This window comes from Mustela putorius, unplaced genomic scaffold (assembly GCF_011764305.1).
Source record: "Mustela putorius furo isolate JIRA1106 unplaced genomic scaffold, ASM1176430v1.1 tig00000857_pilon_pilon_pilon, whole genome shotgun sequence".
Lineage (NCBI taxonomy): Eukaryota > Metazoa > Chordata > Mammalia > Carnivora > Mustelidae > Mustela > Mustela putorius.
The window spans coordinates 66,363-86,522 of record NW_025421497.1 but is presented as its reverse complement, the minus strand read 5'-3'; positions in this window follow the sequence as shown (position 1 = coordinate 86,522).

Below are 20,160 nucleotides of genomic sequence, written 5' to 3'. Positions count from 1 at the left end.
AGGGCAGAGTGGGGTCACATATGGTCAGAAAGGCAGAAATGAAAGTTGGCCCTGGGCATCACTTTCTCCGAACTGGTGTGTGGTCAGAAGCCAGAGGGTGGACTGCTCTGCCTGCCAGCATCACCCTTGGGAAAGACCCTCACTCTTGAGTGCCCACCTCTCAGGCAAGGGGACGAGTTCCTTTTTTATTAGACCTTGTGTTACGGTGTCTGATGGCTCCCACCCCCAGCCACATGCACACATTCATGGTGAGCCTGGTCTGTGGGTGGATCAGATCTGGGTCCATCCTGGCTTCACCTCTGAGTGTGAGTTTTTAAAAGATGAGATGAAAAGACAAGGGTCAGAAGGTAAGAGAGGTGGAGAGGCCCTCTGTGGCAAAGCTGGATGCTTGGATTTCTCTTCCTCACTCCTGGAGGGATCCCTGGTCTGGTCTCGTTGGCCAGCACCACTCTGCCTCCTCCTCATGTTAGGGGAACCGTCCTCAGTATAGATGGGAGCAGACCACAATGTCCCTCAGGGGCTCAGTTTCTCTGCTGGGCTCTTCCTTCTCTGGGTTCCAGGAATCCCCAACAAGAAGCAAGTGTGTTGAGTTTTTCAGATTCCAAGTTCCTAGACCTTCCACTTCCCAGGGTTGGAAAGAATACAAGAAGAGGACAAAGCTTTATTTCCAGTACACCCCCTCTCCTTTGATTCACTTCTTGGCCTAGGCCCAGCTGGGAAAGGGCTTCTCTATTCCCCACCCCTGGGCCCCCCAGCAGCCCCCAGTCCGCATTCGCTCTTTCCATTTGCGTAGAATGGGCCACACGGTTAGCACAAGCTTCCATAAGTCTGAGTAAAGGAATTTTGTGCAAACTTAACTTCTACCAGACTTCTTGAAGAGTCCTGATGTTTTTTTTCCCCTGAATATTTGAAAACACAAGACACATAGTGGCATTCGTGGGCAGTGATGGTATAGGGAGAGTTGGACTATTTCATCCACAAGTTCTTGAATTTCAGGTAGGGAAAGTACTATGTAAACCGAATACTGTACTAAAAGTTTGTTCATTTTTCCTCTAATTTTTTAAATGTCTCAGTTATGATACCAATAAAAGCTGTGCTCAAATCAGATTTGATGGACCTTCCTTCGTACATTTCCAGTGACCTTGCTGTTAGCACCATGTGGGTATATTTCGATCAGCCCTGTCTTCGTGTGCCAGGAATAGTATTTCTTTTTTTATATAACTTATCATTTAATTTTGTGACTCTGTTCCATGGAGGTGGTACAAATTTTGCCAACTGGAGGTGACCCCAACATTTCTGGGGTCGTATTTCAACTCTGATCGCGAGAGAAGACAGGGGAGAGCCTATCTGACATTTATTTGTCTGGGATGCTAGGATCTGCTATTGTATCTTTGATCCTTGAGTTCCAGCCCTCCCTCCGACTCCACGTCATCCCCCCGTTTTGCATGATCCATTTGTGGATCTAATTTGGCTGCCTTACATCTGTGCCCAGGATGCATTCTGCTTCCATGGCTCTGCCTGGGGCCAGATTCAAACCCCCACCATGAGGAATCCTTGTCAACACTCTTGGGACTCAGTCTGAGGAGTGCACAGGTGCAATCCTTTGCTTAGAGTCCTTCCAGCATCGTAGATCTGCTGGCTTTTACTGACTGTCCCCCCACAAGCCTGGGGATGCTAATCTTTCCCGGGTGGCGAGAATAGACAGGCTTTTTATTTGGAACCTCCACTTGGAAAACCCCAGAGCATTTCCCTGCTTTCTGCCATAACATGATTCTCACCTGAGCTCATACACTTGGCTCCTGACTCCTGGTTCTCAAAGAGTCCCGGCACATGTGAAGGGGGTAATGTCAGTTAAGGCTGAAAGAGTATCATCGGAGACAGTTTTTCCCCTTCATCAGCTCTACCTAGTAAATGACGCTTTACTGATGTCTGCTTCCTGATGGAAATGTATTAAGGTCTTAGAAAACAATGGTGAACATAACATCATTCTCTCTTTAAGGCTAACAATTCAGGATGAAAAAAAAAAAAAAAAAGACTACCTTGATCTGAGCTTGATAATAGGGTATAAACCAGCACTCTGGTAGGCAGGTTGAGGATGCCAGCGTACCATGCGGGTGTCTGCACTGTTTCTTGAGTATCATTTGGTGCTCAGGAATCGCTATGTCCAGAATTTGAAATCACTACTTTTACCACTGATGCGAGGCAATGAGGTCATCCCTCCCGAAGCGATGGAGCCACACAATGTGCAGATCCCATCTTAAGTACTGAAAATGTGTCCCTCAGTTGCTCACAGTTTGCATGAAAAACTTTCCCTGCTAGTAGGTAGGACAGCACGACAACATTGGCCTTAAATGAGCTGAGGAGATTAACACTTTCTTTTTCTTTACTTTTTTAAAAATTTTTTATTTTTTTAAATTTATTTTTAGCCTAACAGTATTCATTATTTTTGCACCACACCCAGTGCTCCATGCAATCCGTGCCCTCTCTAATACCCACCACCTGGTTCCCCCAACCTCCCACCCCCGGCCCCTTCAAACCCCTCAGATGTTTTTCAGAGACTATGGACTCTGAAAAACAATCTGAGATTAACACTTTCTTAGCAAAGAAAACTTGCCTGGTGGATCCTTAGTGTTGAGCCTCTGTGTTTAAAAGTCCTAGGTGCAATCTTGAAAATCGATGCGAGATCAACAGCCAGGAAGTTCTTGGATCGCATCAACCAGTTCAGCCATTTGCTCAGGGGTCCCGCATCACTGTGTACAATGCATATTGACACAGTTCAGGGACCCAGGTGGCCCAGGACCAAATGACAGAAGCATCACACTGAGTTCAAAATGGACTGCCCAACACAATGCCATCCCTACTCCCTGGGCGTAATATATACCTTTGCAGGGTTCTGTAATTCTGAATGTATTGATTTTATCACTGTTTCTGGAAGAATTACATTGCAATCAGTGGAAGGTCCTTTGAGAGAAGGTTCTTGGTAACTGTTTTCCATTTTTTGCCCAGCATCTAGCCATCTGCCTGCACTTGGTCCATGCTTAGGATTTGGCCCTAAAGCCATACTAACAGAAAATACTTGCTTTTAAAACTCCCTCAAGGAAAAGTCATTTATGTCAAAGAAATGAGGTCATTCTTGTACTTGGCCTGATTCTGTGACACCAGGAACTTGTCAGTTACTACTTGTATTCTGCACAAGGATATAATTTGCCTCAGTGGTTCACTAGAAAATGTTACATCTTATTGATAGATTTGCCTAAGAACAACACAAAGACTACATTTGTAGTCCATACATGGGGCAGAGTTTAAAATAGATTTTTCCCTTGGAAATAACGATTTGGAAATAAATTTCCTTTTGCACATTGTGTTATTTATATATGTTCTAGCTCATTGCAAAGGAAGATAGAAAATGGCTTAAGAAGATACAACATTTCAACATAATAAAAAAATTTAGGAATATCGAAGAGGCATTTTTAGAAAACCAAATAAAGGACCAGGGGTCTGGGCTGAAAATAGAGCCAGAGGGAGGGTTGCCTGGCAGGCCCCATGGTCTTACACATGGTGGGAGGTGGACCACAAAGTTGGTTCTAACCATGAGCCCTACAAAAAGATGCAAATGAAATCGGCCACAGAGCTGGATTTCAGAAAATGCTTGAGTCAAGTTTTTTTTTTTTAATTTATTTTTATTTATTTGACAGAGAGAGATCACAGTAGGAGAGAGGAAGGGAAGAGATCACAGAGAGAGGAAGGGAAGCAGGCCCCCTGCTGAGCAGAGAGCCCAATGTGGGACTCGATTCCAGGACCCTGAGATCATGACCTGAGCTGAAGGCAGCGGCTTAACCACCTGAGCCACCCAGGCGCCCGCTTGAGTCAAGTTTTAAAGGGTGGGTAGAGTTTGCCAAAGAGTCAAAAGCAAGGACCATCGTTAGTGAAAGGCATAGATAGTAGATTTTAGCAGAGGCAAGAAATGTGCAAACATCTTCCAACATGAGAGGAAAGAAGCCATTCAGAGGAGCCCAAAGAGCAGGGGTTAAGTACAACAACCCATGTACAACACTTATACACTTAGTATAGTCCCTGCAAAGAAAACATCTAATAAATGTGATGGTTACACTGTCTATGGTGGCTTTGGCATTGTTTGATGGTGATCATTCTGTTGGGGTGGTGATCGTAGTGGGTGTGCTGTTGAAGTGGCTGCTGGTGGTGACTTTGTTGTGCCGGTGATGGAGGCCATGTTGGTTTTGTTGCCACTGATGAAGATGGTGGTGATGGTTTTTGTTATTATGGTTGGTACTGATGGTTTTGTTACTGGGTTCAGTGGTAGTAGTGTTGGTGGTAGTGTTGATAGTGGTAGTGGTTTTGTTGTTGATTTTCCTGGTTTGGGTGGTAGTCATTGTGTCATCATTCTTGGTGGTGTTATCAGTGGTGGTTTGGTTGTTGCTGTTGTTGCTACTGGTGATAGTTGTGATGGTAGTGTAAGGAAATATCCATGCCTGGACCCCAGCGGACAAGAATGGCTAGGGTTCAGGCTGGTTCAGGTCTTTAGTTGGATTGTCTTAATTTCATAAAGATATGCTGTTGGGCTGTGTGACATGTTGTGAAAATGAGTAATAAGAGTTTGTGCCTCAGAGTCCACAATGGCCAGGTCCCTCTCCCCTTAGGAGAAGACCCCAGGCCCGTAGTTATTAGGTGGTAAGACCTTGGAGCCTGAGAGCCATAGAGCTCAGGTGTTATTTGATAAAGACTGAGCAAAATCTTTGTGGCAACACCGGAGAACTACCAAAACTCTTCCCAAGGTCTAAGGAATTTTAAAATGTCAGTCGATCTGCAAGCTGGATTAGCAGGCTTGGAGCCCTGGGTCGGCAGATGGTGACAAGCTCTCAAATGCCAATTTGACCCCAGACTGAAATATTTCTGTGCACACTTCCGATCTCTATCTTACTTTTATTCACGTCCATCTGTTTCAGAGGCTGGTTGTTCACTCAAGAACTGGGCACTCTCTTTGTAACGCAGCAGGGGCATGGTGAAGCCTCTGTAGGCATTTGTAGGGCCATCTCACAGCGTGAGTGACAACTTCTGTGTAAGCAGTTTAGGGAGGGCGAAATGGATGGCAGCTGTCCCAGGCCTCACCCGGAGCAATGGTGCCGGGAAGATTCCAGGCACCAATTTTTCAGTCTTGGCATCCCTAGGTTCCATGACTATACTTGCTCAAGTGCTTCTGATATTCTAAATACTAAGTGGTATTTTTCTGCAGTGAGCTTGGATGATTGTAGGAAGGATGAATAATGCAGAAAGCAGCTCAAGGAGGGAAAAGAAAGAAGGTAGAACCATTAATGAAAAGAATATGAGGATTTAACTTTTGCTTTGCAGCGTGGAGGCCCGCCCATGATGCAGAAGCTTAGTGTGACCACATTTCAGAAGGACGACCCCCGCCCCCCCCCCCCGTCTGGCACTGCTCCAAAGGGTAAGCATAGCATGTATTTTGGTGAGAAAGTGATCCACTGTGTTTCTCCAGGAAGCAGCAAATCAATCTCGTCAAGTCGTGGGGATTAAACTCAAACTTTTCTATAGTGCTTAGTACAGTGTGGATGTATTAGTTATCCACTGTTGCAGATAAATGACTCTTAACCTGGTAGTGTCAAATGAAGATATTTGTCAGCTCACTGTTTCTGTGGGTCGACAACCTGGGCATGGTTAGGTGGGGTCCGGTGGCTCAGAGTCGCCAGTGAGGTTGCCATCCGGGTCTCAGCAGCAGTGGCTTTGACCTCATGGCTCAGCTGGGAAGGATGCTTCTGGGCTGCTGGTCTGAGGGTCTCAGGGCCTCCGTGGGCCCAGGCTCACAAGATGGCAACTTGTTTCAGCACCGGAGGCAAGCAAAAAGAACCAAGGAGAAGGAGTGGAGACGGGAAGGAAGTCACAGTTTTCAGAGCCTCACCAAAGGAGTGACACACCATCGCTTTGAGGCCATTGTCTTCTTTAGAATCCAGTGGTTGCCTGGCGCATCCATAATGAGGAAAGAGTACTGGAAGAGGTGGGGCCCTTGGGGCCGTTTTGAAGTTGCAGAACACAGAAGCGGGTCTTTATTTGACTGTGATTATTATGATTCCTAACCAGGTACTATTTCGTAGAAGCTGAAGACACAGCAAAGAAGAGCAGTAAAAATAGAGGTTTTTTGAAAAATACATAAAGCTTTATTGAAATCACATGTTGGACCTATTTGCTGAATCTTCAGTCACATCTTGTGTGTTTCTCTTTCAATTTCCTATTCCCTAGTTACTCAGGGAAAGAGGTCTTTAACCAGTGAGTGTAAAATCTCCATTAATTAGAAATAGTCACTATCCTTTGTAGCGGTGAGCTAAAAATATTCAAAACTGAATTTGTCAAACTTGAGTAAAAACACTTCTATAGAAGATAAGCAAAAAGAGGGAAAAATAATCCAGCAACACTCAAAACACGATGGTGATTGATGGTACCTTTTGTTTGACTTTTTTTTTTTAATATTTTATTTATTCAGTGCATACAGTAGGTGCATCCAGACCCTTGGAGCTTTTAATAACCTTTTGTTTCATGCTTCTGTACCTCTGCAAGCTTAGGAAGGGCCTTATTTTCTAGAAGGAGGAGTGCAATCTCAAGATGACAGAGGTGATTGGGAGCACAAGGGCTGTAACCCAGCCTAACTCCAGAGCCATTATCTGCACAGCTCCTCCACGTTCTGGTTTAGGAACATACTTTTATATACAATTTCATGTACAATTTGCTTCTGGACCATTTTTTTTTTAAACAAATGAGTTTAAAAATGTATGCAGCCTTGGTGTCTGACATGCTGTTTTCACGAGAACCTCCAAGGAGCCACTTCATGAAAAGCTCCTTTGCTCTTTGCTGGCATAGACTCGGCTCCTAACCTATCAGAGAATTTCTGCCAAAAAAGCCTTAATTAGCACATTACTCACTGGTAGGAAAATAACCTCACACACTCCTGGTTCTCAGCTAACACCTATGGCAGGTGAAAGGGGCCCCCAGGGGCCCCCAGCTGCACGACCCATGTTACACCCAGGTTTCCAAACATTACTGAAGCCATTGCACCTGCCCAAGGAAATGCGAAATGACAGCGTCGGGAGATGGGGCACAGCAGCCCTTGAAGTGTAATGTCGCGCTCAGGAAGCTCCTGAGACACCTCCTCAAGATTCTGATATCAGTTCCTTTGGACATATAGCTAGAAGTGGGATTGCTGGGTCATACTGTAGCTCTAGCTTTAGTTTTTTAGGACTCTGCATACTCTTTCCCATAGTGACTCCATGAACTCACATGTCCACCACCAGTGTACAAGCATCGTCTCTTCTCTGCGTCCTTATAACACTTTGTAGATTTCTTGACTTCTTCAGAACAGCCATTCCAACAGGTGTGAGATAACATCTCCTGTGGTTTTGATTTGCATTTCCCTGGTAATTACTGATGTTGAGCACATTTTCATACACCTATTGGCCATTTTTATGTCTTCCCTGGGGAAATGGTACTTAGTTTCTTAGAAAATGTCTTTCATTTTTAAATATCGTTATTTAGGATTTTTTTTTTTTTTGCTATTGAGTTGTAGGAGTTCCTTATATATTTCGTGTATTAGACCTTAATCAGATATATGGTTTACATACATTTTCACTCATTCCGTAGGTTACCTTTCCAAGCGTGGACTGTTTCCTGTGTTGGGCAGAAGTTTCTTAGCTTTGTGTAGTCCCACTTGTTTATTTTGCTTTTGTTGCTTATGTTTTAGTGCCGTATCCAAAGAATCACTACCAAGACATGTCAAAAAAATGTAAAAAATTTATTTCCTTATATTTCCTTCTAGGAAATTTTAGGTCTAAATGTTTCAGGTCTAAATGTTTCAGGTCTGAATGTTTAAATCGAATCCACTGTGAGTTAATTTTGCATATGGTGTGAGATAAGTGTTCAATTTCATTCTTTGGTATGTGGATATCCAATTTTTTTAAACTCCATTTATTGAAAAGACTATTCTTTCTCCATTATATACTCTTGCTATCCTTGTCAAAAGTCAGCTGACTAAGGGGACACCTGGGTGGCTCAGTCGTCGAGAATCTGCCTTTGGCTCAGCTCATGATCCCAGGGTTCTGGGCTCAAGCCCCACATCAGGATCCCTGATCGGTGGGGAGCCTGCTTCTCCCTCTCCCACTGCTCCTGCTTGTGTTCCCTCTCTCGCTGTCTCTGTCAAATAAATAAATAAAATCTTTTTTTTTTTTTTTAAATAGTCAGTTGACCACATATGTGTGGGTTTATTTCTAGGCTCTCTATTCTATTCCATTGGTCTGTATGTCTATTCATATGCCAGTATTACACTGTTTTGATCACTGTATCTTAGTAATACATTTTGAGACCAGGAAGTGTGAGGCCTCCCGCTCTGTTCTTCTTCCTCAAAAACTATCTGGCTCTTCACAGTCTTTTGTTGTTTTATGGAATTTCAGGATGTTTTTTCTATTTCTATAAGAATTTCCATTAGGATTTTGATAGAGATTGCATTGAATCTATAGAAGTTTATACAACTTTATGTATTTTAAAATAAATTAGTTATACAAATCTTTTCTCTCTTATGTATGTTGTAAATATTTTCTTTTAGTTTGTCATTTTTTGACTTCGCTTATGTCGTATTTATGGCATCCAAAGTTTTTTTGTTTTTATGTAACTTTATTAATCTTTTATTTTTCTTATTATGCTCAGTTGCCAGCATATAGTACATGATAAGTTTTTGATGTAGTGTTCATCGATTCATTAGTTGTGTATAACACCCAGTGCTTTACTGTATTTAATTTTAAGTCAAGAAATAATTAACAAGGCTTTTTACTCTACTCAGCTTATAGGAGAATTACCCGTTTTCTTCTAAGTATGTGTGTGTGTACACACACACACACACACACACACACACACACACACGTATTTTCACATTTAGATGTCTGATCTATTTGGAGTTTATTTTTATGTATGGTTTGAGGAATGGATCTAATTTTATCTTTTTCCAAATGTCTACCCAATTGCCCCAACATCATCTATTAAGAGATGATGGCTGTCCTGATGATTTGAGATCCCTGTTTTGCATCTTTTTCTTTACTTTGTCTTCTACTCCACTGTTCTGTCTGTTCACACTGTACCACAGTACCACAGTACCACACTGTTTTAATTGTATAGGATTTGTATTAAGGTTTACCTTCTGATAAGCTTATTCCTCCTCCCACTCTCCCCCACCCACCGAGTCCTTTCTTCTCAGTGTTTTCCTGGCTACTCCTGTGTGCTTATTTTTCTAACTCACCTAGCTCCGTTAAAAACCTCTTTAGAATTTTTACTGGAATTGCACTACATTTATATACTAACAGGGAGCACTGACATCTGGAGAACACTGAGGCATCCCAACCAAGAACAAGAGATGCTGTTCCATTTGCTCACTTATTCTGGAGGAGACTTCTTTTCCTCCTCTTATTTCCTTCTCTCCCTTCACTGCCTCATCTCCAAAGGGTCCCATGTCTTCTCTGTACATCTGTTTCTCTCCCACAAAATAACGCTTCTTCCAGGCTGCCCTCTCAGGTCCCACCCACTTGCAAGTGTCTTTTCCACAGTAGGGTGAGAACTCTCCAGCTCCTGGCTGGTGCCCAGTCATTTGTGTGCGTTGCTTCCCTTCCTCCTTCCGGGGGCAGTTCTGTCTGTAATTCTAAGCCCTCTGGTCCCTCTGCTCTTTCTTCTACTCTTTCCAGCCTCTGTATTCAGTTGCTTGGAGCAGTGGCAAGTGGGCATGGGAGCTCTGTGGGAGTCTGTTGCTTTTCCCTCTATGTTCAGATAATGCAAAGATTGTGGCTTTCTCTCTCTTCTGGTAGTGCTGAAGGCATGAGTCCTTTTGAGTTTCATTTGTTTTCCTTCTCGATCTCATGGTTGTTTTGGGGGGAAGGCCAGGTTCCAAACCAGACCACCATTGTTCTTCCAGCCCTGAAGCTTGGGAGCCAGGCAAATCTAGAGGTAGATCTCACATCAGAAGCTGTCATTTTCCCCATTAAAGACTTGACTATATTCCTAGACTATGGTATACAGAGAGGGACAATTTCAACCGATGACGAAGTTCTGTGCCCCAAAGAGAAACGGGTTTGTCAGGGGAAGTTTTGAGAGCAGAAATGAGGGAACCCAGTTCCCAGGGAACCCACATTCTGGTGATTAAGAGGAAAAGAATCTTGAAAGTAAGTGTAAGCGAGAGTAATAGAATATAGATTGGGTAGAAATCTGGATTTGACTAAATGTGATTGCAGTTCCTGGGGCTTTGTTCCACTATAATATACTAATGTAGACATTCTAAGTTAAGTTGTGACCGTCACAAATAAACGGTACACAGGTACTGGAAAGAACTGCCCACCCCCACCCCCAGCCCCGTGGCTTGGTTGTCACCCATAAAAGAAGTATCTGACCTCTGAAATTGGGTGTGTCTGTCCCTATTTGGGGGTTGCCATAGTAAGATGACAGTGTATTTGGCGATGGTGTATTATGGCCTTTGAACTTGAAGTAAACAAGGGGAAAATGGCTCTATTTCTTTCCCACTTCTATTTTCCGTTCTGTCCTGTGGGATTTCCCTTCCCTGCCCATTGAAGAACATCTCAGGCAGATCCATACAGCTTTCTCAATGCCTCAGCTCATGTAGTAGAGAAGGTTCACTACCAGGCATTGAAAGTCTAGTTAGACTGAAAACTTCAACGTCACATCTGGTGCAAAACTGCTCCCAACCCCAGCTCCCCTTGCTTCTCTCTGAGTCTTTAGGATGGAGAGCGGGGCACAGGGAAAACTGATCAGGGGAAGCAGGACACCTCTTCCATGCTTGGCGTCATTGTAATCCACCTGTCTTGTCTGTGTGCTTGGTTCCCCCAGAGCTGACACTCTCTTGGGAGGTGCCTCTATGGTCTGGCAGCCCCTCAGAGATCTCTGCAAATAGATCATGGAACTCTGTTGCAAAATAGATCTTTTGCAATCCTCCCTCTACTCTTGTTCTGATGGTATACCCACAGCCTCCTGGGGACGGGAGCCCTCACCACTGGACGCTGCCCTATCAGGTGGGTGCTTCCAAAAGGCTTGGCTTGACCATCTCCTCTACAACCTTGCCGTTCAAGGCAGTCATGCACGGCGGGTCCCAAGTGGGTCCCTTCTCCCTAGCTCCTACAGTGCCCTGCTCTAGCCAGCTGTCACTTTCAGAATTCTCAGGAGAGAAGCAGGCAACAGTCTCTGTTTACAGGTCCCCTCAAATGCTAAGAAACACACACTTAGCTCCCCCAGGACTGCCCTTCATGTTGCTCAGCACACAGTGCATTGGCTGTAGGATGCCCATCCCTTACTCTTAAAGTGTGTTGTTTTTTTTTTCTGATATGTCTGCTGGAGTCTTCTTTTCCTTAGGATGAGAGAGTGGCAAAGGACTCTGCTTCCCTCTCAAATGGAGAATCCATAGGAATCTTGCCCCAGCTGGCATATCTCATTTTTGGCTCATTCCCTTCAATAAACTTATTTCTTCATATATATGTAGCTGTGTATATAAATATTATATGTTTTTATTATATATTATATTCTGTGTTATAACAATTATGTTATACTGTATTATATTATCTACATATACATATGAAAGTACATACTGCCCGCAAATGCATGGGTCATGCTAGATACACGGTTGGGTTGCTAGACTGCCTTTTCCATCTTTTTTTTTTTTTTTATTTTAACTCAGTTATCCAACACAGAGTACCTCATTAGTTTTTGGTGTAGTGTTCAATGATTCATTAACTGCAGAGAACACCCAGTGCTCATCACATCACGTGCCCTCCTTAATGCCCGTCACCCACCCAGCGGCCCCATCTGCCCACCCACCTCCCTTTCCACACACTCAGTTTCTTTCCTGGAGTAGTCTCTCAGGGTTTGGCTCTCTCTCTGATTTCTTCCGGTTCCATTCTCCCTCCCTTTCCTTGTGGTCCTCTGTGCTACTTCTTATATTCCACAAATGAGTAAAACCATATGATAATTGTCTTTCTCTCCTTGATTTATTTCACTCAGAATAATCCCCTCCAGTTCCATCCATGTTGATGCAAATGGTGGGTATTCATCCCTTCTGATGGCTGAGTAATGTTCCATTGTATGTATGGACCACATCTTTATTCATTCATCTGCTTAAGGACACCTCAGCCTCTTCCACAGTTTGGTTATTGTGAACATTGCTGCTATGAACATTGGGGTGCAGGTGCTCCTTCTTTTACCTACATCTGTCTCTTTGGGTGTAAATACCCAGTAGTGCAATTGCTGCATTGTAAGGTAGCACTCTCACTCTCTCTTTTGTTTTATTTTATTTTTTGTTTTTTCAGTGTTCCAAGATTCATTGTTCATGCAGCACACCCAGTGCTCCATGCAATCCGTGCCTCCTTAACACCCACCACCAGGCTCACCCAACCTCCTAGCTCCTTCCCTCCAAAACCCTCAGTTGGTTTCTGGGAGTCCACCATCTCTCATGCTTCATGTCTCCCTCCGATTTCCCCCAATTCACTTTTCCTTTCCTTGTTCTTCTTTTAACTTCTTGAGGAACCTCCATACATTTTTCCAGAGTGGATATACCAGCCTACATTCCCACCAACCATGTAATCTTTTAATAAGATCTGAAGGAATATGTTTAGAACTTTATTCTCGAACAGGAGGGTCTTTCCCTCTCTTTGTTTGAAGCCTTAGCCAGAATCCTGAACCAGGGGAATGATGTCAACCATATTTAGTTACAAACACTTTCTACCATTTTTGATCATCTCTTGTGGGCCAATACCTATATATGCTTGAACCAATTTTCATCCTGTTTCAGGAAGGGAATTTTTCTTCACTCCCTTTGACCGAGTAGGGTACTGGGGTTCAGCGAGGCAAAACATCTTACCCAAGATCATACACCTGGTGAGGCCAAACGTGGAGAGGGCTGCAGAGCTGTCTGATTGAAAAGCTCATGTTCTGGTCTTCATCACACCATCGGATGGTTAGACAGCATCAGATGCCTCCTGCTAAACTACAACAGACCTCCTTCTCCTGGAAAGGGCTGATGAAAAAGCTCAGCAGGGATGTCATGCTTGCTATCATGAACATTGGTGTGGATAACACTGTATTCTCTGGAAACCATGGAGATAGGATCTATATCCCATTTACAGATGTGAAACCAAGTAAAGACTGCAAACTACGGCTCCTCGAGGAGGGAGATCAGCCGGTCCCTCCCTAGGGACTGTTCACATTTCTTGTGTCTCTGTGAATGTCGATTTTTGACATCAAGCTATCTGTGCCCTTGGGGAAGATACCATCAGAGGCATGTAGCTTGTGCCGCACAACGGGCTCCGTGCAAGGTGGGAGAACTGCTTGGACGTGTAGTCCTGCCATTCAAAGAGCAGACCCAGCCACCAGCATGGTATTTATATATAGATGAGCAGCTATCCTTCTATCGGTCTTAAATGAAATAATTTTTAAACCAGTAATTATTCTTCCAATAGAAGAACAAAAGGAATTCTGATCATGGATGTGTTATTTGTTCCACCCTTTTGTGGATACATACCCGTGCTTGGTCTTTGGCCGACATGGACATTGAGCCATAAACCATTGGCCAGAAAGATCCTAAATGATCAATTTCCCCTGTTATTTTAACTCCCTCGTCTCCCCTAACTGTACCACGCACATTTTTCCTCCCTGACCTTCCAACACATTCCCAGCTTTCATGAGCTTTGTACTTCAGTTATTAAATTACAAAAGAAATGGAGCAAAAGGACTGAAATATATTTCTCAGAAATACAGCTGTGCTAGCAACGGGCGCCGCATGTGAAGTATGTCTCTTATCCCACTTCTCCTCATCACATTTCAGCAAATAAATCCGACTCTCTGTGGAACAATTTTGGTGTTAGCACAAAGTAATTCGAAACAGTGGGGGGTGGGAGACGCATAATTATGACCAACAGAAGATGTGCTTGCAAAAGCCGTGCATGAAATGATTGAGTTAGGAGAAAGCTTTGCCAGAAGCCCAGAAAATCCTTCTGTTTCCCCCTAAATTACAAAGCATTTATTCTATTCTGTAGTGATTTACATGATAATTCCATAAAACTATTTTGTCTAAAATTATTCTGTTTGTCCTCCTCAGTAATAATGTTAGGATTCATCTGCTTATTTATTCATACATTGGACAGAGTAAGAGACAGTTCCTGCTCTGGTGGGCCACGTAAATGAGGTCATTATATCTCAATCTAACACGTGGGTTGAGAGGGGCTGCTGAGCAGACATCATCAGGAAGGACCACGTAGCCATCTGCATGGTCATGAGAAGCTTCCTGGACAAGGTGATGGCTGGACCAAGTCCTAGGGGAGGAGGTGACATTGTTGAGAGTGAGGTAGGACAAGATGTCCTGGGTGTAAGGGAGTGGCGTGACCAAGGATCAAGGCATGACCGAGAACATGGAAGACAGAATCAGAAAGTATGAGGAATATGGTGAGTGGTATCTTATTTGGCTCGGGATACCATAAGATACCATAAGCTGGGTGGCATACGCAGTGGAAATCTTTTTTTCAAAGTTTTGAAGACTGGAAGTCCAAGATCAACATACCAGCAGGGTCAGTGTCTGGGGAGGTCCCTCTCCTTGGATTGCAAATGGCTGCCTTCTTACTATGCCCTCACATGGCCCTTCTGTGTTCCTATGTTGAGAGATCTCCACACTCTCTCTCTACTCTTCTTAGATGAACTCTAATCCAATCATGAAAGCCCCACTCTCTTGAGGTAATCTAACTCTGATTACTTCATGGAGCTTCCATCTCCAAATACCATCACAATGAGGTTTAGAACTTTGGTGTATGAATTTGATGAGACACAGTTCAGCTGATAATTGTTTGTATATTAGGGTTCTCCAGAGAAATAGAACACATATATATGTGTCATACATATACATATACATATATATGTATGTATATACGTGTGTGTGTGTGTATGTGTGTACACACACATACACAGAGAGAGTGTGTGTGAAAGAGTCAGAGAAAGAATTGGCTCACACAATGTGTGGGTTGGCAAGTCCAAAATGTGTTGGATAAGCCAGTAAGCAGGAAATTCTTTTTTTTTTTATTAGATTGATTTATTTATTTTCAGAAAAACAGTATTCATTATTTTTTCACCACACCCAGTGCTCCATGCAATCTGTGCCCTCTATAATACCCACCACCTGGTACCCCAACCTCCCACCCACCCCCTCAGATTGTTTTTCAGAGTCCATAGTCTCTCATGATTCACCTCCCCTTCCAATTTACCCCAACTCCTTTCTCCTCTCTAACACCCCTTGTTCTCCATGATATTTGTTATACCCCAATTTTATAGCAGCAATGGCCACGGTCGCCAAACTATGGAAAGAACCAAGATGCCCTTCAACAGACGAATGGATAAGGAAGATGTGGTCCATATACACTACGGAGTATTATGCCTCCATCAGAAAGGATGAATACCCAACTTTTGTAGCAACATGGACGGGACTGGAAGAGATTATGCTGAGTGAAATAAGTCAAGCAGAGAGAGTCAATTATCATATGGTTTCACTTATTTGTGGAGCATAAGCAGGAAATTGTGATATGAGTTGATGTTGCAGTCTTGAGTATGAATTCTGCATGACCATCCAGATGGGCTGGAAACTTAGGCAAGGCTTCTGTGTTTGGGTCTTGAGGCCAAATTCCTCCTTATTCAGAAAGCCTTAATCTTTGCTCTTCAGGCGTTCAATTGGATGAAGCCTTTCCCCATATGGAGACCAATCTGTGTTATTTTTTTTTTTAAAGATTTTATTTATTTATTTGACAGACAGAGATCACAAGTAGGCAGAGAGGCAGGCAGAGAGAGAGGAGGAAGCAAGTTTCCTGCCGAGCAGAGAGCCCGATGTGGGGCTCGATCCCAGGACCCTGGGACCATGACCTGAGCAGAAGGCAGAGGCTTTAAGCCACTGAGCCACCCAGGTGCCCCCCAATCTGTGTTATTAAAAGCCCACCCATTTAACCTTAATCATATCTTTTTTTAAAAGATTTTATTTATTTGACAGACAGATCACAAGTAGTTAGAGAGGCAGGCAGAGAGAGAGAGGAGGAAGCAGGCTCCCTGCTGAGTGGAGAGCCCGATGCGGGACTCAATCTCAAGACCCCAGGATCATGACCTGAGCCAAAGGCAGAGGCTTTAACCCACTGAGCCACCCAGGCATCCCAGATGTTAATCACATCTTAAAAATACCTTCACAACAACATCTAGACTAGTGTTTGATCTAGATTAGTTTTTGATCTAGGCTAGTGGTTGACTCAATAATTAGACACCATAGCTTAGCCAAGTTGGCACATGAAATTCAAAGAGGGGTGAACATGGGAAATTAATGGTCCAGGACTGGATTCCAGAGAAGCTGACCTGTGCTGATGAACCACCACTGCCTTATAGATCTGGGATCATAAACACTGATGTCTAAAGGACAAGGAAGGTAAGACAAATGAGTGAATTGAGACCTGCTTGTATTTCTTATACACTTTGTATACACATCAAACACATGAGAATTTTCTATTTTATAAAGAAAGATATGTTCTCAATTTGTTTTTTAGTAGAGCCCTTTGATTTATGTTTTGTTTTTCCCACATTTGATAGGGACAAGGATACACAAAAATATGTCTCTTTATAACCAAATAATGGCACAGACGAAGAGAAAAAATGGCAACTATCATGTGCCCTTATTAGTGTTGAGAGAAGAGCATTGGAGGAAACTTGATAACACTGGAGAGGACCTGCTTTCCAGCACGGGTGGCCAGGCCACTGGCCCAGCTCATGGTACTCTATGGGCATATGGAGAGAGTGTGGCCAGCTGCTCTGATGTTTATGTGACATGTCCCAATTTTGAAACATTAGTTCAAAATATCTTAAAAGACTCTATAGCCAAAATTCCTCTGCTGGAAATGCCAGGCCTTCTGCTGTACATGCCGGGTTTAGCTTTTAAATAGTACACTTTCATGTGAAGTGAATTCAGTATCCACCACTGCATAACAAATATTCCCCCAATTTTGTGGCACAAACATTTATTATCGCACGGTTTCTATGAATCATGAATTGAGAGCAGTTGAGGTGGTGATCCTGGCTCAGGATTTCTTGCAGGTGCTAGTGAAGATGTCAGCTGAGGGCTTGATGGGGCGGGAAGGCCCACTTCCAAGCTCAGTCATGTGGCTCTTGGCCGGAGGCCTTTCTTCCTCCTTCTGTGCAGCTCTCTACAGGATTGACAAGCATCCTAGAACCTGGCAGCTGGCTTTCCCCAGTGTGAGGGATGAGAGAGACCAGGATGGACACCATGGTGCCTTTCATAATCTAACCTCTGAAGTGAAATCCCATCATTTCTGCCATTGTTTCTTGGCCACACGAACCCCCCCCCCCCGGAGCAATGTGGGGGAACTCCATAGTACAGGACTCTCAGGAGGTGAGGATCACTGGGGGTCATCTTTAAGGCTGGTTAACGCACTTGGTTTTGGGCTGACATCTGTGTACAGGTTAGATTTGAGGTAGGGGCCTTCTAGGAGGATATTGGTTTGACAGAATGCTGATGACGGCATATGGCAATTAGAAAAAGAAGAAGAAAGTAAGTTGACAAATACTTAAGGAATAAGATCACTGAGAGCTTGTGATGGATTCAGTGATTCATTTCTAATCAATGGAGAAGTCTTATGGGAGGGAGTTCTAGGGAAAAAATTCTATCCCAATAAAAAAGACAGAGCTAAAGAATGAAGACATCCTCATTTCCCTGGCTTCTCTCTGAATTTTCCTGCCTTTGGAATAACTATGTGGGACCACGATGTATGGAGTTGTGGCAGCCATTTGTGACAATGAGGTGACAAATGATTATGCTTGATGTGGTAGGGCTGGCTGTTTGGTGATATTGCTGAGTCATTGATCAATCTTAAAATGTCTCATCTCATTAACAATAAAGACCATAAAAATTTAAGCCACCATGTGTGGGGCATTCTGTCATGTGCTGCTAAAAACATTGTTTTGTTTTTTGTTTTTATTTTATTTTTTCAGTGTTCCAAGATTCATTGTTTATGTAGCACACCCAGTGCTCCATGCAATACATGCCCTTCTTAATACCCACCACCAGGGTCACCCATCTCCCTACCCCCCTCCCCTCCGAAACCCTCAGTTTGTTTCTCAAAGTCCACAGTCTTTCATGGTTCATCTCACCCTCCAATTTCCCCCAATTCACTTTTCCTTTCCTTCTCCCAATGTCCTCCATGTTATTCCTTATGCTCCACAAGTAATTGAAACCACAGGATAATTGACTCTCTCTGCTTGGCTTATTTCACTCAGCATAATCTCCTCCGGTCCTATCCATGTTGATACATCCTTTCTGATGGAGACATATTACCTTTCATCCTTTCTTTTTTTTTTTTTTTTTAAAGATTTTATTTATTTATTTGACAGACAGAGATTACAAGTAGGCAGAGAGGCAGGCAGAGAGAGAGAGAGGAGGAAGCAGGCTCCCTGCTGAGTGGAGAGCCTGATGCGGGACTCGATCCCAGGACCCTGAGATCATGACCTGAGCCGAAGGCAGCGGCTTAACCCACTGAGCCACCCAGGCGCCCTACCTTTCATCCTTTCTGATGGAGGCATAATACCCCATTGTATATAGGGACCATATCTTCTTTATCCATTTGTCTGTTGAAGGGCATCTTGGAAACATTCTTGACATACAGGGCAAGAGACAGTGGCATGAATTCTGGCCCCAAATCAAATGGAAAAACTATGAAATAAAAATTATGAAGGTTTTTATTTCACAGGTGATGTAGATGATGATGATACTGGAGGAAGTAAACATGATGAGAGGAAAGAAGGTTCCAGGCCATGTGAGTCCTGGTGAAACGAGCCTGGCTGGGGGACATCCACATGAGTGAGACCAGCACGTTTCATTCCCCTCTGCATTCCTCATAGCCAGCATCACTCGTCACACACGGTCAGCCTCTGAGAAATGAACGAGTGAGTGGACGAAAGGACAATGAGGTCTGCACAAAGGTAGTGGTCATGTGTAGAAGAAAAAAGACCAGTTGTCTGTGCTTGGTGACAGAGCCTCGGTGTAAATGGCTTGTCACAGATCCCTGTAAAGGTTTAATCAGTGTATTTAAAAGTTAGACTGGGGGCACCTGGATGGCTCAGTCAGTTGGGTGTCAGACCCTTGATTTTGGCTCAGGTCATGAGCTCAAGGTGGTGAGATCAAGTCCCATGACCAGGTTTGCTCTGGGCCTGCTTAGGATTCCCTCCGTCTCCCTCTGCCCCTCCCCTCCACCACTCGGGTGCACACTCACACTCTCCCCGCCCCCTTAAAAAAAAAAAAAAGGATTGTGTGGAAAAGGAGACATCACTACATATGAAACGCATTGAGAGGACATTCATTTTCTTTGCCCTCTATGTACATATTTTTTTATATGGTAAATTGCCTTTGAAGAAAATGCTGTCTCCATTTTTGCAGAAGAAAACTATGTAGGAGAGAAGAAAAGGAAGTGAACCAACTTGAAGCTGCCAGGTGGCACAGGATTTTCAAGGATTCTCATTTGAACACCAAGAGAAAGCCTGGTGGTCAGTTATTTTCATCTGAAGAGTATCCCATGGGCGGGTCCTTCTTTCTTCTTCTTTGGACTTTGAAGTTTATTTACGTCTTCTGGGATGCCTTCAAATGATGACATGCTCCAAAGACAGATTATTTATGGTCAACTCCTTTGTGTGTCCTCGTTTTCACTAGACACTGGAAATAGGGTTTCAGACGGAGACCCCACCGGGGAGCCCAACCAGCAGCCATGGTGAACAGCAGCCTGGGAAGATGGACACTCATGTCTACAGTGTTGGCTGGGAACAAATAGTGAGGTGCAGACCAGCAAATACCACAGGGTCTCAGCAGGGTCTTCATGGCTAATCTGAGTTGGTTTGCATTGCTTCCCCCACAGTCAACCCTGATTCTAGAACATTATGTGAGGGCCTGGGTAAGAGCTCCATGCTTAGCCCTACATGGTTCCTCCAGGTGGGCAAGCTCTCTGGTCTTCTAAGTCAGCTTAGGGCGTGGGAATGTTTGAGGACCCTAAATGACAGAACTAGACTGCCCCACCATGGTTT